This window comes from Leucoraja erinacea, chromosome 7 (assembly GCF_028641065.1).
Source record: "Leucoraja erinacea ecotype New England chromosome 7, Leri_hhj_1, whole genome shotgun sequence".
Classification (NCBI taxonomy): Eukaryota; Metazoa; Chordata; class Chondrichthyes; order Rajiformes; family Rajidae; genus Leucoraja; species Leucoraja erinaceus.
This window is the reverse complement of record NC_073383.1, coordinates 67,217,362-67,243,988: the sequence shown is the minus strand read 5'-3', so window position 1 is coordinate 67,243,988 and position 26,627 is coordinate 67,217,362. Positions and strand designations below refer to the sequence as shown.

General features: G+C 42.3%; 1 long non-coding RNA gene across 1 annotated transcript; it reads left to right on the top strand.

Annotated features, from left to right (window-relative positions):
• Positions 1-12,197: 12,197 nt before the first annotated feature.
• Positions 12,198-23,625, top strand: LOC129699078 (uncharacterized). Its single transcript, XR_008723777.1, has 3 exons — positions 12,198-12,243; positions 20,461-20,647; positions 22,195-23,625. It is a non-coding gene; the product is annotated as an uncharacterized LOC129699078 (long non-coding RNA).
• Positions 23,626-26,627: the final 3,002 nt, after the last annotated feature.

Genomic DNA, 26,627 nt, shown 5'->3' with positions numbered 1-26,627 from the left:
GAGAGAATACAACATGCTCTGAAAATTTGACATGGGGATCAATATATTACACAAATGACAGAGAAAGCAATTTGGCGACTTCAACCTATTTTCATTTACCCTTTACAAATCTTTGTTATGTGATTAACAAATTATCTGTGTTTTATTGATAAATTAATAGTTAGAAGTGAAAACTATACGCTCGAACAGTTCTGTGCTTATTAGTTTCACTTCAATAAACATGACACATTTGAATAGATTACATCGCAAAGAATTTTCCAAGGGGCCTATAATTTGCCATCAATTGATCTGACATATGGTTCTGACTGAGTAGAGATGAACTCCTGCTATAAGTTTGAGCTCAGATTAATTTAAAAGAATGCATATAACATTGGAAGTACTTTATTATTGTAATGTCACTTCACCTGTCAGATTTCCTCCATGAAAACCAATAAATTAAAGAACAAATCTATTATGATACATCAATTTTTCTTCTTATTACATGTGATTTAGGAAAAAATGTTCATCAGTATTTTAGGCATTGCATTTTACAGTTCCATTAACCAGTTGTTTTAGTAAATTGTTTAGGGGGTCTACAAATAAAACCCTTTATTTATTACACAGGATTCCTATACATGTGATCAAGTTGCAATCTGAAAACTCTTCTTCTTTAAAACCATATAACCATATAACAATTACAGCACAGAAACAGGCCATCTCGACCCTTCTAGTCCGTGCCGAACACATAATCTCCCCTAGTCCCATATACCTGCGCTCAGACCATAACCCTCCATTCCCTTCCCATCCATATACCTATCCAATTTATTTTTAAATGATAAAAACGAACCTGCCTCCACCACCTTCACTGGAAGCTTATTCCACACAGCTACCACTCTCTGAGTAAAGAAGTTCCCCCTCATGTTACCCCTAAACTTCAGTCCCTTAATTCTCATGTCATGTCCCCTTGTTTGAATCTTCCCTACTCTCAGTGGGAAAAGCTTTTCCACGTCAACTCTGTAAGAAACAAAAGCAAATGTGATTTGGCCTGAAACGCTAACTCTGTTGCTCTTTCCACAGATGCTGCCTGACCTACTGAGTGTTTCTGGCTTTTATGTTTTGTTTCTGTGTTCCAGTGTCGGCTTAGTCGTTTTTCTCTGGAGCAGAGAAGGTTAAGAAGGTTAGGAGATTAGTGAGGCATGTAAAATTATGAGATATAGGAGCTGTTGCAGGCTATTCAGCCCATCGAGTCAACTCTACCATTCAATCTTGGCTAATCTATTTGTCCCTCTCAAGCTCATTCACCTGCTTTCTCCCCGTAATCTTTGACACCCTTCCTAATATTGTGATATATATTTACGGAACATTTTTTTGTTGTTTATTATGGTGCATACAGAATACTATGTTTATATACCTGTTGTACTGCTGTAAGTAAGAAATTAATTGTTCCTTTTCGGGACATATGACAATAAAACACTCTTGACAACTCTCATCAAGAACCTATCAATCTCTGCCTTAAAAATACCCAATGTCTTTGCCTCCACAGCCATTTGTGGTAATGAATTCCACAGATTTGTCACCCTCTGGCTAAAGAAATTTCTCCTCAACTCCATTTTGAAGGTGCATCCTTTTGTTCTTATGCTGTGCCCTCTGGTTTTAGACTCTCCCATTACCGGAATCTTTTCCACGCCCACTCTATCTCAGCCTTTCATTATCCGATAGATTTCAATGAGATATCCCTTCATCCTTCTTAGCGAGTTCAGAGCCTTCAAATGCTCCTTAGACATTAACCCAATCATTCCTTGGATCATTCTCGAAAAGGTAGGGTTAATATTGAAAATTTTGAAATTAATATTGGGTCTGAATCTTCTTGTTTCCTTATTGTCTCATTCACTGTTGCCTTCCATCAACATTTCATGAATGAATCATTTCTGCCTTCCACAATAGCATGGACTTCGGATCTTTTTTTTCCTTTAACTTTCCTCCTTGAAACCGATTCCATCTGTGAATATTTCCACCGCCAATAAAATGATGCAGAGAATCTCCAGCATTCTTTATTTTTAATTCCAATTTCCAACAATTGCAGACTTTTGTATTTAATTCATTTTTGGAATAAAACCAAAGATTCTAAATGTTTCCCTTTTCAGGCGGTACTCATGAACCAATTTTGTCATCAGAGATATTAGAGAGCAAATGGGTTTGCCTTTCTGAAAAAAAATGACTCTCTTTCCATCCCTCCATCTTCCTGTCTGAAGAAGGGGTTCGGCCCGAAACGTTGTCTATTTCCTTCGCTCCATATATGCTGCTGCACCCGCTGAGTTTCTCCAGCATTTTTGTGTACCTCCATCTTCCTAGTTCTCCGACCAGTCTGACTGTCTCCCTGATTACATTTTATCTTTGTATGCTTTGTTGTCAGCTTCTCTGAGCTGACAATGATCTATTCTACATTTTCCTTGAACTGCAAACTCTTTGATCTCATTTTCACACCTTGCCCTTCCTTATCTCTGTGTCTCCCCCTCTCCCGACTCTCAGTCTGAAGACGGGTCTCGACCCGAAACCCGAGACATCACCCATTCCTTCTAAGCAGAGATGCTGCCTGTCCCGCTGAGTTACTCCAGCATTTTATGTCTATCTTAACTGCTTTACTGCTGAATTTACCAAAGAAATCATCAATCTAAAACCGAGAACTTTCTGTAAAGATTTAGATTCCCTGTTACCCAAATTAATCTCTCAAAAAGTGTATATTCATCGTATATTTAAATAACTTTCTTATACCATTAGTTCAAAATGTCTTATAACATTACACTTTGACCCAATTACTGTTAATCACTATCATGCATCATTACCAAAGATCTTCATGTCGATTCAGGGCACATTGCTCTCCATTAAATTTAAACTATAGATCAATTAATTATATTACTAAGAGATTTCATATCATCATATTATAATTTTAAACCCTTCATTTGTTCCTCTTCATTCGGAATATTTCTTCCTTTTGGAGCAAGATTTGCTTTTGTTCCATTTTCTCATCATTTTAATTTAATTTTAAGGAGATGTGTGGGGCAAATTATGAGGGTGATGGGTGCCTGGAACGCGCAGACATGGTGGAAGCAGATCCGATCCTGGTGTTTAAGAGGTCTTTGGAGAGGCGCATACATATGCAGGGAATGGAGGGATGTGGAATATTATGTTTGGAACAGTTGTGGGCCGAAGGGCCTGTTCCTGTGCTATACTGTTCATAACATCATAAGAGATGTTTGGCCCATCAAGTCTACTCCGCCATTCAATCATGCCTGATCTATCTCTTCCTCCTAACCCCTCCTAACCCCTCCTCCTAACCCCATTCTCCTGCCTTCTCCCCATAATCTCTGACACACGTACTAATCAATATACGGTTGTATTTTCTACTTATTCTCTATGTTTCTAACTCTTTTTGACCAAATAAGCATTATTTTGTGAGGTTTATTGTTCACACAATTAAGAGCATAGTTAAGCTGACATTAGATGGGTGTCAAGCTGTACATTTGTGTGCTGCAAGACCCTAGGATGCACCAATATTATTATGCAAGGATCAGCTCACCTTTTTGTTTTGCATTATGGATATTCTCTATTTCCCTTGACTTTTATTGATCAGTCAAAAGGTGGAAACAAGGAACTGCAGATGCTGGTTTACACAAAAAGACACAAGGAGCTGGAGTAACTCAGAATTTCAGGCACCATTTTTGGTGATAGACACAAAATATTGGAGTAACTCAGCAGGTCAGGCAGCATCCCTGGACAGAAAGAATGGGTGACGTTTCTGGTCGAGACTACTAAATGTTTTCTATATTCTGAATTCTGAAAGAATGAGCCAAAAATGCAACTACAAACCCTTCCACAGATGGGGCAGGCAGTGGCTGGCAGGAGAATGGCATTGATGAGCTGGCACTTGGCACTCACACTGTTAAAACCAACTTCCTTAAATATTGATAAACACATTTAAATCATTGCATGCTCATTAGTCCGAGCACAGAAATCGTAGATTTTTTCAAAACGGAAAGAGGAAATTAACCAAACCATCCCAAGAATATAATTTGATCTTTTTCACATTATAACCATATAACAATTACAGCACGGAAACAGGCCATCTCGGCCCTTCTAGTCTGTGCCGAACAGGTATTCTCCCCTAGTCCCATATACCTGCGCTCAGACCATAACCCTCCATTCCTTTCCCGTCCATATAACTATCCAATTCATTTTTAAATGATAAAAACGAACCTGCCTCCACCACCTTCACTGGAAGCTCATTCCACACAGCTACCACTCTCTGAGTAAAGAAGTTCCCCCTCATGTTACCCCTAAACTTCTGTCCCTTAATTCTCAAGTCATGTCCCCTTGTTTGAATCTTCCCTACTCTCAGTGGGAAAAGCTTATCCACGTCAACTCTGTCTGTCCCTCTCATCATTTTAAAGATTTTAAATCTCATCATTCTGTCTGGTTTTATTTTCCATTCACTAGGTTTAGGTCATTCTCCAAATTTTTAATATGAACAAAAGTTTCCACTAATTCTAGAATTATTACTTTAAAAGGTTTGTGAAAACACAATCATTTTATGAGTTTATGCCTTATGTGCCTACTCATAAATAAACCGGCAACAGGCCCTGTTCAATCTGCTCAGGGTCCGTCCAGGGCACATATCCAGCCTTGTTATTTTAATTCATTTTGGGATTGGGCCTGAAGAGTCTCTCTGTGACCTTACTCTGCAGCAGAAATGGCAAATCCATGTCAGTACTAAAAGCACAGCAGGTACCTGCACAAAGACAACACACTCTGATAGTGGAAAAGGACATAAAAACATAGATAAGGAAGGGTAAAGTGTGTGACAACGTGACACCAAAAGAGATGAGGATCAAGGAAAATATAGAATAGATCTTGTTAGCAAGGAGAAGGTGACACCAGAGCAGAGATCAAATGTAATTGGGGACTGTCAGACTACTCGATTAACTGGGAAGGGGGAGGGATGGAGAGAGAGGGAAAGCAAGGGTTACAAGGGTTACTTCGGAAGGCTGAGTGAAGGATGCTTATTTTCAAGTACACCAGGGGTAAATTGTCTGCCACATCTCTGAGCGACAACGCAAGATATCTTTTACACCTTCCTCAGTGAGTGAGTGGAGTAAAATATTGCACAGCTCAGCAACGCAAGGGCTCTCTTTAATTGTACGTAACTGCTCCATACCCCTAGCTGTGAGGCACGCAGAACTTTGCTGCTCTTACCTCTGTTGTCCCTCCACTTAATGAGAACAACCAAATGCATTTTTCAGTTATTCGCTGATGGAGAGTTTAAAGATCCATGGTGACGATCTCTGGCATCTGCCTAATTATGACTAATATAGCAATAACACCACATTGCTGAGCAATATGGTCACCACTGCAGTGAGGTGTTCATTACAGGCCCCACAAAGGCATTATTTTGATAGTCCTCAGCTCTCTAAAAGGAACTCCTTTTTATTACTCAGTAGTCCTGTCAGCAGGTCCCATTCATACATAAACAAATGAGTGTGTCTTTGAGCTTGAAGTTCAAAGTGAGTTTGAAACTCAGCATGCATTCGTTGACACTTCTCCGTACACTTGCCCCACTATTGATTTTAAAAAGATCAATTTTTTTTCCCCTAGCAGGGAGGGTGAGCAGTATGAGAAAGGAGTGGGTGGCGTTTCCAGCAGTTTGAATGGGAAGTGGAGTGATTGGGGAGAGAAGGGTCTCGACCCGAATCGTCACCCATCCCTTTTCTCCAGAGATGCTGCCTGTCCCGCTGAGCTACTCCAGCTTTTTGGTGTCTATTTTCGTGAGTGATTCGCGATCAGATGACAGTGGCCCCAATGGCACACAATACTGGAATGCTACAGGGCGGCACAGTGGAGCAGCGGTAAAATCGCTGCTTTACAGTGCCAGGGACCTGGGTTTGATCCTGACCATGGGTGCTGTCTGTATGGAGTTTGTATGTTCTCCCTGCAACCACATGTGTTTTCTCCGGGTGCTCCAGTTCCCTTCCCCATTCCAAAGACGGGGAAGTATGTTTAAGTTAATAGACTTTAGCAAAAATTGCTCCTGGTGTGTAGGATGTGATACTGGTGTAACATAGAATGAGTGTTCGGGTAATCATTGGTTGAGAGCGTCGAAGGGCCTGTATCTCAAAAAAAAATAAAATCTAAAGTTAGTCTGTACGTTTGGTGGAACCTACCTTTTCACATTTCATGGTCTCCTGACCCGCTCTGCAAAATTCTCAGGCTTCTCTTTAATCTTTTCATTTTCTATCCCAGCTGCACACGTCCAATGTATCGTATATGTCTTTTTCATTTCCTTTGTTTTGTCTGCCATTGTTGAATATTACTTACTTCTTCCTTTGAATCGCCTTCTGTTCTCCATCAACCAGTACAAAGATCATTCTATTTATTTACTTTGGTGTCTGCGCTTCCAGTCACTCCTGCCACTATATTCATACATACAATAAGAACACACATACGTCACTGGTGACCCTCAGACTACCTTTGATTGGACTTTGCTGGCTTTACCTTGCACTAAACTCTATTCCCTTACCATGCATCTTTCACACTGTAAATAGCTCGATTGTAATCATGTCTTGTCTTTCCACTGGCTGGTTAGCACACAACAAAAACTTTTCACTGTACCTCGGTACTTGTGACAATAAACTAAACTGAACTGAACCTTAAAAAAACTGAACTGAACATATGCTATTCATTTACTACAGCGTTCAACACAATATACCGCCCCTCCAAACTTATCATTAAACACAGAACTGGGCATTCATAGATAGAAACATAGAAAATAGGTGCAGGAGTAGGCCATTCGGCCCTTCGAGCCTGCACCGCCATTCAATATGATCATGGCTGATCGTCCAACTCAGTATCCTGTACCAGCTTTCTCTCAATACCCCCTGATCCCTTTAGCCACAAGGGCCACATCTAACTCTCTCTTAAATATAGCCAATGAACTGGCCTCAACTACATTCTGTGGCAGAGAATTCCAGAGATTCACCACTCTCTGTGTAAAAAATGTTTTTGTCATCTCAGTCCTAAAAGATTTCCCCTTTATCCTTAAACTGTGACCCCTTGTTCTGGACTTCCCCAACATCAGGAACAATCTTCCTGCAAGAAGAAGGGTCTGAAGAAGGGTTTCGGCCCGAAACGTTGCCTATTTCCTTCGCTCCATAGATGCTGCTGCACCCGCTGAGTTTCTCCAGCTTATTTATTTATTTTTTGTGTACCATCCTGCACCTAGCCTGTCTAACCCCTTAAGAATTTTGTAAGCTTCTTATTGAAGGATTCCTCCTTCTCATATAATTGCATCCTCAACTTTCTCATTGACAGACCACATCTGTACAGAATTTTAACTACACTACCTCCTAGATAACTGTCAACACAGGACCACCTCAAGGCCGTGTGCTCAGTCACCTGCTCTACTCTTTTTTCTAAATGCATGACTTGTAACCAGACACATTTAACACATGACCTTCATTTAGATTTTAGACTTTAGAAATACAGCACAGAAACAGGCTTTTCAGCCCACCGAATCCGCACTGACCAGCAATCATCCCATACCCTAGCATTACCCTACACACTAGGAACAATTTACAATTTTACCGAAGCCAATTAACATACAAACCCGTACGTCATTAGAGTGTGGGAGGAAATCAGAGCAGCCAGAGAAAGCCCAGGCGGTCAAGGGGACAATGCACAGGCTCTGTACAGATAACACCTGTAGTCAGGATCGAACCAGGGTCTCTGGCATTGTAAGGCAGCAACTCTATCGTTGCGCTATTGTGTCACCAAGTATTGGATGTATAACAGGTAAGATAAGTTGGTGTGTAGGAGGGAGAATGAAAATCTGATTGAATTAGTACTTGGTACTTTAGTCCTTTAGCTTGGTACTTTGTCCAGCTCAAGATAGTTGGCTTAATACTGCAAACACATATATAAAATGTTTTATATTATGTTTAGGGTAATGGTTAGGTTGGGTCAGGTTGCATTGTAAGAAAACAAAGGATCAATGAGACAAGTATAATCTTTGCAAAATCTTGTTTAAGCAAATGTAATGCCAGCTTCTATGTTGTATTCTACTTCTTACAATCAAGTTAATGACCCTTTTGTTTTCTCAACTGAAATAGTGTTCAGTTAATCACATTTACATCGCATATTTTTAAGTATAGATTTCATTGAAGAAAGCCATATTTTAATGGAATTCCAGTCAGAGATTAAATTAATTCTTGGCAATAGTCATAAAAGGCACACTTCATAATCTGAAATAAAAACTTCCCTACTCTCTTCCACAGTATATAACGTATTTATAAGAAAAACAGTTTCTGCCAATATACGCAAAAACCCCTCAATTTTACCTTGACTCTCCCATCTACGTTGTTATAATTCATCCACCATATACAAGAATTAAATTAATAATTTGCTTGGTATTTTAAAATATTGTCATTTTAAAACGAGCACCTCTATTCTCTTCAACAGTTGCATTTATAGAAAGTCTCTCATCCTTCACAAGAGTAGTTATTAAACAAAATGAACAGGTGATATGTAATGTGCTATTTGCGCAAACCTTGGTCAAGGAAAGAGGTTTAAAGAGACACTTAAGGGTGCAGAGGGATTGAGGAGAGATGAGGTAGGAATGGAGATCAACGCTTGCTTGCTCAGCTTGCTTCTGATATTGTCTATAGATAGACACCAAAAGCTGGAGCACCTCAGCAGGTCAGGCAACATCTCTGGAGAAAAGGAATAGGTGACGTTTCCGGTGGAGATCCTTCAAACTTCTTCTAAAAATCCTCTTTTAGCAAATGCCTTCTACATTGTACTCTACCTCCTACAATACTTCTTCTGAAGAAGGGTCTCGATCCGAAATGTCACCTATTCCATTTCATTCCTGCAGTGGTGGTTTCTACTCATGTTTTCTGGATCATTTTGCATTTTTACTATTCCTGCTCAATCGAGGAGAACCTTCTTGGAGTGGCTTTGTAATGAGAATATTTGCTCATTTAAATGCGATCAGTAAATAATTTATAGATGCCCATTGGATAGCCATGATATATTAGTCAATAGTCCACATGATCCCCGAGGAAAACAAAGGTCTGACTAGAACTGATTTAAAATATTTAAAACAAATGCAGGCAATGCCTTTCAAATTACACCTCTGAGCTTTAATTGGTCCAGATGTGCACAATTTGTCTATGCTCCACTTTAAATAAATGGACCAATCTTCCCGGTTAAATTAAAGGATTTGTTTTGGCCGTTGTAAAGGGTGAATTTTATTGACAAATTAATTTGATTTCTCGGAGTAGATTTAGGATCGCCATGGCTACGTAGTGAAGTCATCTAATCGTCCCATTGAGCTTATTGTCAAATGCACAAGTATAATAAAGTACAGATAAAACTAGACTAGACTAGAGGGTCTGAGATATATGGAGAGATTGAGTAGGCCTGTACTCTATTCCTTGTAGCACAAGAGGATGAGGGGTGATCTTATAGAGGTGTATAAAATCACGAGAGGAATAGATCGGGTAGGTGAACAGTCTCTTGCTCAGTGTAGGTGAATCGAGGACCAGAAGACATAGGTTTAAGGCGAAGGAGACACGATTTAATAGGAATCTAAGGGGTAGCTTTTTCGCACAAAGGGTGGAAGGGGTATGAAACAAGCTGCCAGATGAGGTAGTTGAGGCTAGGATTATCCCAACATTTAAGAACCCGTTAAGACGGGTACATGGATCGGACAGGCTTGAAGGGATACGGGTCAAACACGGGCAGGGGGGACTAGTGTATCTGGCGTGGACCAGTTGGGCCAAAGGGCCTGTTTCCACGCTGTATCACTCTATGACTCTCTGAATATCTTCTTTGCATTGGCTTGCCACAGCATCAAAGGCGTATTGATTCAGGCAACACACAACACCCCAGGTGTGTAGGCGTACAGCTTGAGAATCAGTGTTGATGGCCATATACCAGAGAATAGGTTACTGACAAATGAATGGGGAAATGTGCATAATGACATTTTCCCTGGAATGTAACATAGATTTAAAGAGCTGAATGGTCATAAGGAAATGTGTGAAACATGAGTCGATGTACAATATAGCAAGATGTTTAATCTACTATTCACACTCTTGTGCGAAGGTATGATTGTGCTTATGTATAAGATGTTGCAGAACTGTATGCAAAAAAGAACAATTTCACTGCACTTAGGTACATGTGACAATAAAGTACCATTCAACCGTTGAAGAAACAGAAAAAAGGCTGCTAGATTTGACAAGCTTCCTCCTTTTTGATAGATTTCCATTCCCTCGATCCATCGTATTGCAGCAACTGCAAACAATAGTTCATCAGCCATCTTAGACACAAATGCACTCTATAGTAATGTGTAAAAGGAGAGCAGGGGTACATGGGAATACAGCTCATCATCCATTTCTTTGTGACTACTCATTTTGTGCACTTTGACATCAGTGGACACTGTTGTAGTAAAAATTATTTTTCCTCAGCATGATTGGATTTGTTTTTAAGGTGCCACATCGCTACTCATTATCGCAATTCCAGTTAATGTGCCGCAGATTATATGTGCACTCTATTTTAATTTCCTTCGCTGTTAAGTGACATGATATTGCCACTGAGAGTATTGGGGATTGCAAGTGGGACTACTGATGACAGAAATAATTCTGACCCCCAAACCCATTGCTGGATCAGTAAGTGTGGAGTTATGGAGCTGGTCATTTGGCCATGAGGCGTATTTCTTCATTTCAGACGTTAATTGCAGTGCTATTTGCTTCCTGCTTCACCTCTTATTTATTTTCTTCAGTTTCAAGCAACTAATTTTGTTTTAACCTAATTTCACTACAAGGACACTTCCTTTTCTTAAAGAGGCAAACAATTCTAATATGCCATACAGAAATAACAGTCACGTGGCCTACGAACAAACTTCAAACTGTGTGTTACTCTATGGAAACCAAGATATTTGTTCTTTTTTATTTACGTATAATTTTGCTACTGCACAATAGTTGTGTTCCTAAAGAACCTCACATTGTAGAAAATCTCATTATAAAAACAATTGCGTCAATGGGGAAAAGGGGGGGGGGTGTGTAGATAGTTTCAGATTCATGATAGCAAACATATTCCTCCTGCAGGATATTCAAAAGGCTTTTTCAATAGGTATCAGTTTCATTTTATTACTGCAAGCTAAAAATACTAAAGCCAACATGTTACATTGTTTAGGAAAATAGGCAGAAATTACTGGAGTAACTCAACGGGTCAGGCAGCATCTATGGGGAACATGGACAGATGACACTTCATGTCGGGACCATCCTTTAGACTGATTGTGATGGTGGGGTGGTGGGGGTTGGGGGGGGGGGAAGAAAGCTGGAAGAGTGGAAGAGAGGAGGGGCAGGACAAGGCTTTGCAAGTATTAGGTAAATATGGGGAGGGAAGGCCTGAGATGGAAAGACTAAAGACGTGAGATAACAATAGAAGATTTGAGAAGAGTTGAGAACTGTGTAGCCAGAGGAAGGAGGAAGGGGAGGGGGAGTGGAGAAATGGGTGCGAGCACTGGTGGGGCACAGGGGAGAGAGGGGGGGGGGGGGGAAAGAAAGTGTAGGGGGAAAAAAAGAGGCGTTTTGGTTAGTTTCCTAAAATTGGTGAATTCAATGTTCATACCGTTGGGTTGTAAGCTACCTAGAGAAATATGAGGTTCTGTTCCTCCAGTTTGCGCATGGCCTCACTCTGGCAATGGAGGAGACCCATGACAGAAAGATCAGTTCTCCAAGGGTGCGGGAGGTAACAACAAGATATCATTTAATCAAATGGCAAATTGAGAGGCCTTGCTAAAACCAAAGCAATTGTATTTATTTATAATATTATCTGATCTGATTGATTAGCATGCAAAACAGAGCTTTTCACTGTACTCGGCACATGTGACAATAATAAACTTAAATCAATGGTGTGTGTTTATACCATCAGCTCCTCATTGTTAAAACATCCTAGCACAGGCTTTTCTGCAACAGTCTCGTTGATTAATTTAGAATCAAACCAACACTATTGTAACTGCCCCACATCGGCAGTTAGTTAAATTCTGAACCTCACGGTTTTTGGTTCCTACCTGAAATAGTAGCGTTCCTAAGGGGGGAACTAATTGCCGACTTAGTTTCCGGGGGGCACGGCTGTTGGCGCACACAGAAGCCATGACTAAGAAGAAGAAGAAACCAAGAAATACCTCTTAAGTAGTAAGCAGTGGACGAAGTATGTTGTTTATTTCCTTGGTTAGTGTGGTGTTGTGTTGCTGTATGGACGTACATGCATGTATTTTGTAAACTGCATTTTTATTTTGTTTGTTTTTGTTTTTTGTTGCCTTGTTTTTGGCTCAGTTCTCACGGGTTGGTTGGAGCCGAAAGTAAACCCCGTATTTAACCACGATCTCGGGCCTCGTGTACTACTTGGGAGCTACAACTATTCCAAACCCTTCTTGGCCACAAGAATTAGTGGCTCCGATCTTACCTAATGGATGGTGTAGTGAAGCAATGAAATGTGAGCTCTTTGTAGGAGGCTATGCATGACAAAACATCTTTGCTTCCAGCACACTGAAAAGTGTTGTTATAATCAGCTTTCACTAAACATCTGGGGATCATGACTGAAGCCTCCTTGTGGCGATCCCCAGAAACGACGACACGATGCACTATGTGTCGCGTCGGGCGACCAATTCTGCCAACATGTTGGACGACAACGGAAGCCAACAGCGAGCTAAGTGTTGTCTGACACACAAGCGAACTAACTAAACATCTATCTTAGTCTTCAAAGGCTCTTCTTCAAACTCTTTTCCCTCTTGGATCTCGTCAAACTCTTAGCTTGCAGCCTGATTGAAGCTGCTGATTAAACAAAGAAACTTAGAATATAGGTGCAGGAGTAGGCCATTCGGCCCTTCGAGCAAGCACCGCCATTCGATATGATCATGGTGATTATCCAAAATCCATACCCCGTTCCTGCTTTATCCCCATATCCCTTGATTCCGTTAGTCATAAGAGCTAAAAATAACTCTCTCTTGAAAACATCCATTACACACATCAAGGAGCATTTCTGCTGGGGCAACTATCTTTCCACGATTTTGCATCTCTCCTCGTCGACAGTCACTGGACCATACACTGGAAGGCTATTTCCACTGGGTCTGGAATGAAAACAGAAGATGCAGGAAAACACTTAGCAGGCCAGGCAGCATCTGAAGAAAGAGGTGCTAACAGTTCAGGCTGAAAACCCTCCTTCAAGACAGGGAAAGGCAGGAAACAAGATGTTCTTTATGATGCAAAGCGATTAGGAGATAGATGGATAGGTCAAAGTGAAAAGGTGAGGACAGGGTTAGCACGCAACAAAAGCTTTTCACTGAACTTTGCTGCACTTGACAATAAACTAAACTGAACTGAACTAAACTAAACTAAACTAAACTAAAGTATAATTGATAAGGTAAGGCAAAGGTTGCTGTGGGTATAAGCTGTAAAGGAGGTTGAAAGGCTAAGAGGGGCAGTTCGAGAGGAACAATGAGTAAAGGACCAATCAAGCTATGAAATTCGGGCAGGTAGAGATTGTGAAATGCAATTCTATAGGGCATGACCAGCAAGTCAGGTTATGCTAATAGGGCAGAAAATCTGGGGCTATAACACAGTTGAACATGCCAGTTTTGATACAGATAGGGAAATCGTTATCTAAAGTTGAAGTGAACTGAAAGACTAGTGGCACGGCGGTAGAGTTGCTGTCTTACAGCTCCAGAGATCCGAGTTTGACCCTCACCATGGGTGCTGTCTGTGCAGATTTTGTACATTCTCCCTATCACCACATAAGTTTTCTCTGGGTGCTCCGGTTTCCTCCCACATTCCACTCGTTTGAGGTTAGTTGGCTTCTGTACAAAAAATTCTAAATAATCCCTTGTGTGTAGGATGCTGTTAGCATACGAGGTGATTATTGGTCTGAGTGGACTCGATGGGAAGAAGGCCCTGTTTCCTTGTTCTAAAGTCTAAAGACTGCAAACTGCCCAGATAAAAGTTAGGTGCTGTCCTTATACTAATGGGCCTGTCCCACTTAGGTGGTTTTTCAGTGGACTCTCGCAAAGGTGGGGGGCAGGGCAAGTGGGGGGAGCGCTGTCTGAAATTCACGCGGTGTAAAGCCAAGGTGATACAGACACACACCGCGATGAACAGGAAAGTTGGCGCTGCAATTAAGACAGCTAGACAGTGTACGGTAAGTCCTTTAAAAGAAGTGGGGGGTAGTAGGGGGGGGGGAGAGAAGAAGGAGGGGAGAAGGGGGGGGGGAGAAGGAGAAGGGGGGGAGAGAAGGGGTGAGAGAAGGGGGAGGGAGAAGGATGGGGGGGGGAGAAGGGGGGAGGAGAAGGGGGAGAGGAGAAGGGGGGGGGAGAAGGGGGGGGGGAAGGAAGGGGGAGAGAAGGGGGGAGAAGGGGGAGAGAAGGGGGAGAGAAGGGGGGAGAGAAGGGGGGAGAGAGGAGAAGGGGGGGAGAGAAGGGGAGAAGGGGGAGAAGGGGGGGAGAGAGAGGGGGGAAAAGGGGGGAGGGGGGAAAGAAGGGGTAAGGGAAAGAGGGGGAGAGAAGGGGGGAGAGAAGGGGGGGAGAAGGTGGAAAAAAGGGGGGGGGGGGGGGGGGGGGGGGGGGGGCAAGCAGGAAAAAAGGGGATAAAGAAAAGGGGGGGGAATGATAAAAAAAAAAGAAGGGAGGGAGGGAAGGGGGGGGGGGGGGGGGGGTTTTTTAGAAGGGGATGACAATTTTTAAGAAGCCTGAGATACAAAACTGTGAAGTTCGGCGGACATTTAACATTACCGGTCGGTTTTCCTTGGTTCTGAAAACTCCTGCTTACGTTTTTTCCCCCAATGAGCCAATGAAAATGACCGGTCAGCAAAGGCGATTAACTAAAACTACCTACGACTACCTCGACTACCTACAACTACATGGCGACCCCACTACAACTGCACCTACGACCACAGGATTATCGATTATCTCCATGGTGACCAATTCTTGGTCGCAGAAACATTTTCAACATGTTGAAAAATTTGCGGCGACCATACTGAGGCTGCGACTCGTTCCCAGAATGCAGGAACTCCTCGCGACCATGAAGGAGACTCACCAGAGACCACCAGCGAACATGTGGCGACCATGTGGCGAGCGCAGTCTCCCTAAAAAGTCGCCTAAGTGGGACAGACCCACTAGTGTATGTTAGGCCTTGTTATAGCAGTGCAGGAAACCACAGGCAGATAGGACAGGGTTGGAGTAGGAATAGGTGCAAATTGCATTATAGTTTCCGTGTATTTAAGATATATCCACATTAATCTGTGCAATGCTGAAGTGATTGCTTGTAAATTATTCACTGATCCTGACATAATGTAAAAGACACATCTGTTGTACTATACTCCCTCCACATTTATATGTGATAGCATTCCTGTCATCTAAGCTGAAAGTGAAATAATTGTTCTCTTAATTCTTCAGTTTGATTGCCACTAAAGAGAATTTCCCTGTCTGCTTCAGTAAACACCTGCTGTACATCTATTGTACATGATTCATTGGTTTCAACTACACTGGCTTGAGATTGATAACTTGATTCAGGAGGTCAATACACACTGGAGCACCTAAGCCATCTATTCCGCTTTTTGTGCTGTGCTGATACATATATTTCTTACTGCAGGCCATTCAATGTTTCTAGCTGGGCTCCAGTAACTTCACAGATTTATATATCTATTTAGACTATTCTTACATTAAATCTGTCTAACGTAGTATTAGGAATATGATGGACATAGCACGACTTGAAGAAATGAGACTCCGACTAATAGATAAATATGACCAATTCTTAAGGAGTTGGTCTCCTTTCATCGACTTTTTGGAATCATGTGATGCAGCGGTACCGTAAAGATTGCTGATTTCAGTTCATGACGCGGATAGATCTACATCTCCGAATACAGATTTGAAAAATTCTCTTTTAAGGGGCCTTGTCTTCTATTTCTACTTTCCACTTTTTCTTTTTATTTTTTATTTTTTATATACACACTTCACGTTTTTCTACTCTCTACCATCTATTTTTCCACTTTTTCCGCTTTCTATTGTTTTCGTTTTCTTGTCTTGCTTACTTCCTTCTCATAACATAAAACTAGAGGTTGTACATAGAATGGATTACGGTATTACATAGCTGGCACCTAAAATTAGGTTCCACTGTACTGTTTTGTACTGTATTAACTTCTAATAAAATAAACAAAAAAAAATCTGTCTAACGTAGTATCATTTCCCTTGGACTGACCTCCCAGAATGTAAGCTAATCTATTTTTGGATGAGTGTTTCTTTCAATATACAAGATTACAATAATCTTCATGGCCAGAGTGAGGTCACATGCCAACTAGAAGCACCTCATATTTTACTGAGGTAGATTATTTATAATCATAGAAACATAGAAAATAGATTGCAGGGTAGGCCGTTCGTCCCTTCGACCCATCACCACCATTCAATCTGATTATGGCTGATCATCCAAAATCAGTACCCCGTTCCTGCTTTCTTCCCATATCCCTTGATTTTGTTTGCCCTAAGAGCTATATCTTATTCTTCCTGGAAAATATCCAGTGAATTGGTCTCCACTGCCTTCTGTGGTAGAGAATTCCACAGATTCACAACTCTCTGGGTGAAAAACAACCCTACATCATCAATGTTCAATTCTCCAAATTAAAGTAAAACCCCTCTCATCTGGCAAGTTTTTCTTTCTCCCTTCGTCCCCTATCTGCACCCACCTTTCTTCCTCTATCTCCTTCACCCTGTTCCTATCCCCTCCTCCTTCTGTTCATCTTCCATACTCCCTATTCTCATTTATAATTATCCTTCCACTTCCCCCCCTACTCTGACCTCTTCCACCCATTATCTGGCCTTCTGGCTTCACATTTCATACCTCTTCTTTCCTTATTTGCCACCCTTTTTGCTCCATTTCATCTCTGATGAATGTTGTTATATCCTGCCATCCAGCAATCGCCCAACTCACTTGCATCCACCTATCATATGATCATCAGGTCACAAGAGATAGGAGTAGAATTAGGCCATTTGGACCATCAAGTCTACACCACCATTCAATCATGGCTGATCTATCTCTCCCTCCTAACCCCATTCTCATGCATTTTCCCCATAACCTCTGACACCTGTACTAATCAAGAATCTATCTTTCTCTGCCTTCAAAATATCCACTGACTTGGCCTCCACAGCCTTCTGTGGCAAAGAATACCACAGATTCATCACCCTCTGACTAAAGACATTTCTTTTCATCTCCTTCCTAACAGAACGTCCGTTAATTCTGTAGTTATGACCTCTAGTCCTGGACTCTCCCACATCCTCTCCATATCCACTCTATCCAAGCATTTCACTATTTTGTATATTTCAATGAGGTCCCCCCTCATTCTTCTAAATTCCAGAGTACAGGCCCGGTGCAGACAAACGCTCATCATAGTTTAACTTATTCATTCTTGTAAACTTCCTATGGACGCTCTCCAGAGCTAGCACATCCTTCCTCAGATATGACAACCTGATACAAGATACAAGATACATTTATTTGTCACATGTGCCAGATGGCACAGTGAAATGAGATTACCATACAGCCATACAATAAAAATAAAGAACACAATACATGATAGAATTCAACATAAAAACATCCCCACACAGCAGAATAAAATTTTCCCACTGTGAAGGAAGGCACCAAAGTCAATCTCTTCCTCTAATGTTCCCCAATGTTCACCCGTGGTTGGGGCCTCCCCGAGCCCTCCGCAGTTGCCGCTACGGGTGGCCTGATGTTCAGGCTCACACCGCCGGGGTGATGTAAGTCCGACGTCGGGGCTGGGGGACGTCCTCAGCGGCCTGGACAACAGAGTCGGCCCCCTCCTACCGGAGTCCGCGGCTCCCAAAGTCCGCAGGCCGCGCCGGGCGGAGACTGATGCTGGTGGCCCTTGGCACAGGGCCCCAGGACTCCGTGATGACGGTCAGCGCCGTCCACGTTGGGAGCTCTCCAAACCAGAGCTCCACGATGTTGGAGCAGCGGCCCAACGCTCCGGAGCTCCAAACGGCGATCCAGGTCGGTATCGCCCGCTCTGTGGTGAATCCAGCGCTGTGCTGCCGCTGTTGTCGCTCTGGTCCGGCTCCCAGTCCCAAGCAGGAAAGGCCGCTCCAATCCAGGTGGTAGGCTGCGAGGTGAGGGGGCGAGGACACGCCTTGGAGAAATATTCGCGTCTCTGCCAGGAAGTGGCTGGGAAACAGTTTCCCCCTTACCCTGCCCCCCTCCCCCATATAGAAAAGTTAAGGTCCCCCAAAAACAGACTTTCAGGAAGGACATTCTTGCTATTGAGGGAGTGCAGCGTAGGTTTACAAGGTTAATTCCCGGGATGGCGGGACTGTCATATGCTGAGAGAATGGAGCAGCTGGGCTTGTACACTCTGGAGTTTAGAAGGATGAGAGGGTATCTCATTGAAACATATATGATTGTTAAGTGTTTGGACACGCTAGAGGCAGGAAATATGTTCCCGATGTTGGGGGAGTCCAGAACCAGGGGCCAGTTTAAGAATATGGAGTAAGCCATTTAGAACGGAGATGAGGAAACACTTTTTCTCACAGATAGTTGTGAGTCTGTGGAATTCCTAGCCTCAGAGGGCGGTGGTGGCAGGTTCTCTGGATGCTTTCAAGAGAGAGCTAGATGGGCTCTTAAAAATAGCAGAGTCAGGGGATATGGGGAGAAGGCAGGAACGAGGTATTGATTGGGGATGATCAGCCATGATCACATTGAATGGCGGTGCTGGCTTGAAGGGCCGAATGGCCTACTCCTGCTATTGTCTATTGTCTATTGTCTATATGTGCCCAAAATTGATCACAATATTCCAATTGTGGCCTTACCAGCACCTTATAAAGTCTCAATATTACATCCCCGTTTTTGTATACAAGATGGTTTCAGCATCTGCAGCCTCTTGTGTCTATAATTATCCAGCATCAGGTGTCCAAATTTAGCTTAGTCAAAGATTTATACATCTGCTTCATGACTTCCCTACTCAATGCCCCGAATTGAGGGATGAAGGCAAGCATATTGTACATCTTCTGTACAACTTTATGTATTAGAGTTATCACATTTAGGAAGATATGAACTTGCATCTCAAGGTCCCTTGTAATACTTGAAGAATTTGTAAGCTACTGTTGGGTACTTTCAGTAAATGAAAGGTACTTATCTACAAAACAGTCGGAAGCCTTCTTCTCTATATAACAGGCTGCCTCTGACATTTTTGCCTCACCAATCTTTTGCAATGCCAAACAGCAGTAAATTATGTTGAACAAGCATGCATAAGGAACTATTATTTTCCATGACTGATTTTTACAAATTGCATGGACAATACATGTCAAATCAGTAAATTAGTTTTTACTGCTGCCTGCTGTGTAACTGTGCCAATGCACCTACATCATATTGTTGTTTGCTTTCATAAATAAACTTTAAAGAATTAGGCAAATAATCTAAGTGAAAGTCATATCCTGTGCACTAAGATGACGTTCATCGTGGAGACCTTCAATTCACAAGCCGTATACTAAAAAAACCTTGATTTTTCCCTATGAAATGTTCACTGATTCAGATATTCGCTGGATGTTATCAGGATCATATAATATCTGAACATAAAAACTGCAGGAAAATATATGCTGAAAATCTACAAATTTTCTAGAAATCTTGCCAGGCTTGGAACAAAAAGGCTCAAAGCCTACAATGCAGTGATCAGTAAGGAACATGAGTCAACTCCATACACCAATAAAATTATGAATAATGTTCAATGATGAAGGTTATTTTCAGAATCCATGTTTTGGTTCCATTCCACAAGGCTAATTTCAGAGAGGACCATGATTTTTATGCCAGTGTACTTCCGCATTTGACATTAATGATAAAATGTCACATTTGACTAACACTCTGACCAGTGAACCCTGAACAGACTACCCAGCTTAGTCAAAGTACTTTGTCTGAAGAAGGGTTTTAGCCCGAAACGTTGCCTATTTCCTTCGCTCCATTGATGCTGCTGCACCAGCTGAGTTTCTCCAGCATGTCTGTGTACCTTCGATTTTCCAGCATCTGCAGTTCCTTCTTAAACTCTTAAATACTTTGTCTGTACCCTTGTTTCCTCAGCACACCATTTCCCAGAACCACCAATATTTAAAACATGGACCAGTTCCAAGATAATGAACAGTGCATGTTAATGTCACAGTTCATAAGAAATCCATAAGATGCAGTGCAGGATTGTTAACCGTTAAGGCTGCAGATGGGGTTACTATTTTTAAATTAACCAAAGCCTCGCCAACAGTCCTGCTGTCCTTTCCTTCTTTGTTGTATGTGTTTCATAGTATGTGTTAAATGTATGTTTTTAGTGTTCTTTAGCTCGTTTTATGTGGAGGGTTTGGGGGTAACTTTTTTAAATCTCTTACCTCGACAGAGATGTGCTTTTTTTCCGTATCGTATCTCCGTCCGCACTGTGGTCTAACTTCGAGGAGATGGCGACCTTTGCTGGAGGCTGACTTCGGGAGCTCCAACCGTGGGAGCCTCGCGATCCCTTTGATCGACCTTGGAGCTCCAACCGCGGCAGCCTGTGGATTTTAACATCGTGGAGCTCGCGGTCTCTGGTAAGAGAACGACTTCAGGAGATCCAAACCACAGGAGCTCCGACCGCATTGATGCGGGAGCTTCGATTGCCCGACGCGGGGGATTCAATCGCCCTGAGAAACATAGAAACATAGAAACATAGAAATTAGGTGCAGGAGTAGGCCATTCGGCCCTTCGAGCCTGCACCGCCATTCAATATGATTACGGCTGATCATCCAACTCAGTATCCCGTACCCGCCTTTCTCTCCATACCCTCTGATCCCCTTAGCCACAAGGGCCACATCTAACTCCCTCTTAAATATAGCCAATTAACTGGCCTCAACTACCCTCTGCGGCAGAGAGTTCCAGAGATTCACCACTCTCTGTGTGAAAAAAGTTATTCTCATCTCGGTTTTAAAGGATTTCCCCCTTATCCTTAAGCTGTGACCCCTTGTCCTGGACTTCCCTAACATCGGGAACAATCTTCCTGCATCTAGCCTGTCCAACCCCTTAAGAATTTAGTAAGTTTCTATAAGATCCCCTCTCAATCTTCTAAATTCTAGAGAGTATAAACCAAGTCTATCCAGTCTTTCTTCATAAGACAGTCCTGACATCCCAGGAATCAGTCTGGTGAACCGTCTCTGCACTCCCTCTATGGCAATAATGTCCTTCCTCAGATTTGGAGACCAAAACTGTACACAATACTCCAGGTGTGGTCTCACCAAGACCCTGTACAACTGCAGTAGAACCTCCCTGCTCCTATACTCAAATCCTTTTGCTATGAAGGCTAACATACCATTCGCTTTCTTCACTGCCTGCTGCACCTGCATGCCTACTTTCAATGACTGGTGTACCATGACACCCAGGTCTCGCTGCATCTCCCCTTTTCCTACTAGGCCACCATTTAGATAATATTCTGCTTTCCTGTTTTTTCCACCAAAATGGATAACCTCACATTTATCCACATTATACTGCATCTGCCAAACATTTGCCCACTCACCCAGCCTATCCAAGTCACCTTGCAGTCTCCTAGCATCCTCCTCACAGCTAACACTGCCCCCCAGCTTAGTGCCATCCGCAAACTTGGAGATATTGCCTATAATTCCCTCATCCAGATCATTAATATATATTGTAAATAGCTGGGGTCCCAGCACTGAGCCTTGCGGTACCCCACTAGTCACTGCCTGCCATTGTGAAAAGGACCCGTTTACTCCTACTCTTTGCTTCCTGTTTGCCAGCCAGTTCTCTATCCAAATCAATACTGAACCCCCAATGCCGTGTACTTTAAGTTTGTATACTAATCTCTTATGTGGGACCTTGTCGAAAGCCTTCTGGAAGTCCAGATACACCACATCCACTGGTTCTCCCCTATCCATGCTACTAGTTACATCCTCGAAAAATTCTATAAGATTCGTCAGACATGATTTACCTTTCGTAAATCCATGCTGACTTTGTCCAATGATTTCACCACTTTCAAATGTGCTGCTACCCCATCTTTAATAACTGACTCTAGCACTTTCTCCACTACCGATGTTAGACTAACTGGTCTGTAATTCCCCATTTTCTCTCTCCCTCCCTTCTTAAAAAGTGGGGTTACGTTTGCTACCCGCCGTGAGGCGGGGGATTCGATCACCGGCTGCGGAAGCTTTGATCGCCCCGACTGGGGATGGTTCGACTGCCCCGACCACGGGAGAATAAAGAAGAAGATTGGAATTTATTGTCTTCCATCACATTGAGGAATGTGGGGAATCCATTGTGGTGGATGTTTATGTTAACTTTTATGTAGTTGTGTGTCTTGTTGCTTTTTTTTAGTATGGCTGTATGGTAAATGTACCTTAATTGGTACGTGACAATAAACCAACCTTAAAACCTATATTTTATGCTAAAATGATGACTATTAATAAAAACTCGTTTATTTTCTCAATAATTAAGCTAAAACAGTAAGTTAATCGTGCAGTTATAACATTGTAGCATAATAATTTATTTTGTGACTGCAACCTATTTCTCTTCATTATATAAATGAACAGAAAATCAGTTTAAACATGTCTGGTAATTGAAGATATCAATGTGTGAGTGAAAGGATGATTAGATTTATGTAATTGCATTGTTTCCATTAACTCCTTCATGTGATTCTTTTCTAAATTTTAAAGTACAGTTTTAATGTTTGGAAAACAAAACTCCAAAAATTCCCTGGAAGGTCACTTAAAAATAAAAATTGGAAATTTATGACACCCCTCGGGACCATTTAGGTCGGTGTAAGCAATTGGGCGGATGGGCTTGTTTCCATGCTGTATGACTCAATGTCTCCATAGCATTTATGGTGGACTCACACAAGCCAATTTACTTTACCTGAAGGTTTCATTCCAATGGATGGGGTGGGAAATTGCAACCTTCACGCGGTCCGTCCTGTTTCAACGAATGCAATCAACCTGGTGTGCACAATCAAATAAGATCAACTAGAACAAGTAGTCTTACAACTTTAGGCTGTGCATGAAGAAGATTCCAATGGATTTGTGGTTGGCATAGACAATGGATCTAATTCATTCTGGAAATAATAAATAGTGGAGTGCCTCAGGCATCATTTGATTGCCCTCAGTTCCTTATTTTCCGCATTAATGACTTGGAGGAGTTCAGTTTAGTTTATTGTCATGTGTACTAAGGTACAGTGAAATACTTTTGTTGCCTGCTAACCAGTCAGCGGAAAGACAATACATCATTACAATTGAGCAATACCCAATTCCAAACCCGAGGAAGTCAACGATGACCTCCTTTGTTTTGTCAACATTCAGGATCAGATTGTTCGTGTTGCACCAGTCCACCAGTTGTTTCACCTCCTCCCTGTAAGCCAGTTCAATGTCGTCCCGGATAAGGCCCACCACTGTTGTGTCATCTGCGTACTTCATGATGTTGTTTGTACTAAACCTGGCACAACAATTGTGGGTCATCAGGGTAAACAGCAATGGACTCAGGACGCAGCCCTGAGGGGAGCCGGTGCTCAGAGAGATGATGTTGGAGGTGTTGTTTCTGGTCTTCTCTCAGCAGACGCTATATTAGGATCAGTCACGCTGTTATTTCTTTCTCTCCGTCTTAATCGCGCCCATGAGTGATGCTTTAGAAAATGTCTTGAGTGTGTTGACAGAGAGAAACCATTTTCTCTGGTGAGAGGAATCCAGAGTGCTCGGCGTAACTAAAGTTAGAGCTCAATTGTTCAGGGATGATATCAGGAAGTGCTTCACCACACGAGTGCGAATATGGAACCCCCCCCTCTTTCATAAAGCTGCCGAGACCAAGTCAATTCAAATGTTCAAAATTAGGATGGCAGGGATTTTATTCGTTACAAAGCAGGGCAGATAGCCCATCGGCATCACTATGATATGGATGACAAACAGCAATGGGCCCAGCACCAAACTCTGAGGCACACCACTAGTCACAGGCCTCCAATCCGAAAAGCAACATCCCACCATCACTCGCTGCTTCCTGCCATGAAGCCAATTTTCTATTCATTCAGCTGTCTCTCCTTAGATCCCATGCTCTCTAACCTTGCAGGACAGCCGACCATGCAGAGCTTTGTCAAATGCCTTGCTGAAATCCATATATACATCTACAGCTCTGCCTTCATCAATGTTTTTTTCACGTCGTCAAAAATCTCAATCCGATTAGTGAGACTTCTGAGGGAAAGTCATTAACTGTGCGAGAATATATTTTGCTGTAAAATTATTTTACTTTTAATATTTGTTTTATTTAAGTTTCTAGCAGTCTACTGTGCTTTAGAGACAAGGGAGGGGTATAATTAGAGGATCAGGGGTGTATCGTTGTATCATTATTATCATTGTTCCAGCAATACAACTGGGGTGGTACTGTGGCGCAGTGGTAGAGTTGCTGCTTTAAAACACCTCAGACCCGGGTTTGATCTTACGGGTGCTGCCTGTACGCAGTTTGGTGCGTTCTCCCCATGACCTGCGTGGGGTTTTCTCCAGGAACTCCGGTTTCCTCCCACACTACAAAGACGAACAGGTTTGAAGGCTAATTGGCTTGGTAAAATTGTAAATTGTCCCTAATGTGTGTAGGACAGTGTTAGTGTGCAGGCATCGCTGGTTGACGCAGACTTGGTGGGCCGAAGGGCCAGTTTCCGCTCTGTATCCCTAAACTAAACTAAACTCTGGAACGAAGGGTGCCAGAAAATTGGTGGTGGACCTGTATTAGGACGGGCAAACACACATGATTCTTTTAACTCATGTACTACATTGGAGTGTCAACCTTATTTCCACAATCAAGCGTCTGATGGGTTTGAGCACTAGGGCCTCTTACTGTTTGGCGAGAGGCCTAGCAACTGACCTTGCTAGCTTCGATAATATTATTCATGAAGCAAAGGATTGGAATTGCACCATCTGGCCCATGGTGATGTGTATTGCTTTCCCCAATAATTACAGGCAGCAGCCAAAGACTCCTGAATTTGTCTTTTGTGATATCACCTTTCTCATCTGTGAACATGAACTCTGTCATCTCCAGACAGAACAATAATATTTGTTAGATGTAAAAAAAACACAGTAAATGTCTAGAGACCTAAATTCCAGTCGGTAACGCAGGGAATGATTGATTACCTTGTGAGGGATGGGCCAATCTTTCAGCCTCTTTCATCTGAGCCATCAGTTCATCTAAATCTCCTTACACCCAATGCAAAATAAAGTTAATATGCTGGAAATGCTGAAGAGATCAATCAACATCTCAGCAAAAATAACCTTTCATCAAAATTGGTAAACTGCAAGTGGATAACGCGGTGTTCACTCGGTTGCCGTGAAGGACAGATTTAAATTATTTTTTAAGGCTTGTCATATAATCAGACTTAATGAATGTAGATGAAATCTAAACGGTGTAGGCAGAGAATTCTGTGCCATGCTCTTCTTAATTATGTCTTTCCTTTAATAATTCATTCTCAGAATAAATTAATTTTCAAAATGTTCATTTTCCTTCATTGTCCTTTTTTTCCCCCCAAGATGTAACCATTTACATGATAACATTGGTCATATTAGGGATGTGTCTGTATAAGTACTCACAGAGCTACAACATGCAGATTTTTGGAGGAAAAGTGGGAATGCCTAAAGTCTATCCTTGCCCAACATGGATATTACATATGTGCCGGAATTTCTATAATTCCTTGATCCTATGATTGCATTAAAAAAACAACTTTCTTTTGATCCTTTTATGCATAGGTGCTGCTTTGACATTAAATAATTGCTTCGGGAACAGTTTCAAGGTTTTGCTGTTGAAAGCATGAGTGGTAGAAATCTTCCCCCGTGTTGCAAGTTGCCATAGGATGGAAGTATGATGGTGCCCCCTCCCGAAATACCATCCTGATCCCAGTTAGTAGCAGACAGCCCAGGAGGAGGTGAAAACCAGCACCACAGACAACAGCTGCCTGCCAGAAAACACCTAAAACTCTAGACAGTGCCCTGGACTGAGCTGAAGCCATAGCCAGAGGAGAGAAAGGAAGAGAAAAAGCAGGCCCTCCTCTTTGTGGCCTATACTGAGCCATTGGGACAAGTTCAAGATTGCCAGTGCTTCCACTCTGAGGCCAAGGCTGAGCTGCCGGGACAAGCTTGAGTTACCAGTGCCTGCTTGCTTGCCCACAGATGATGAGGGATTGTGCCCCCACACAGATCTGGGACTTCTTGGCATCGTTGCCCTTCACTGAGTTCACATGAGATCACCCTACCATGAGTGTGTCAATGTCGCCACTGTTGGCCCGGCATCTTCCCTGATGCCACTGAAACCCCAGTGGTATGAATATTGACTTCTCTAACTTTGTAACCTTTGCCTTCCCTCTCTCTTCATCCCTCCCCCCTTCCCAGTTTTCCGAATAGTCTGACTGTCCTCATTTACATTTTATCTCTGTTTGCTTTGTTGTTAGCTTTTCCTAGGTAACAATGATCTATTCTACGTTCCTTGATCTCCATCCCCAATGTCGCTTTTTCACACCTTACATTTCCTTATCTCTGTATCTCCTTCTCCCCTGATTCAGTC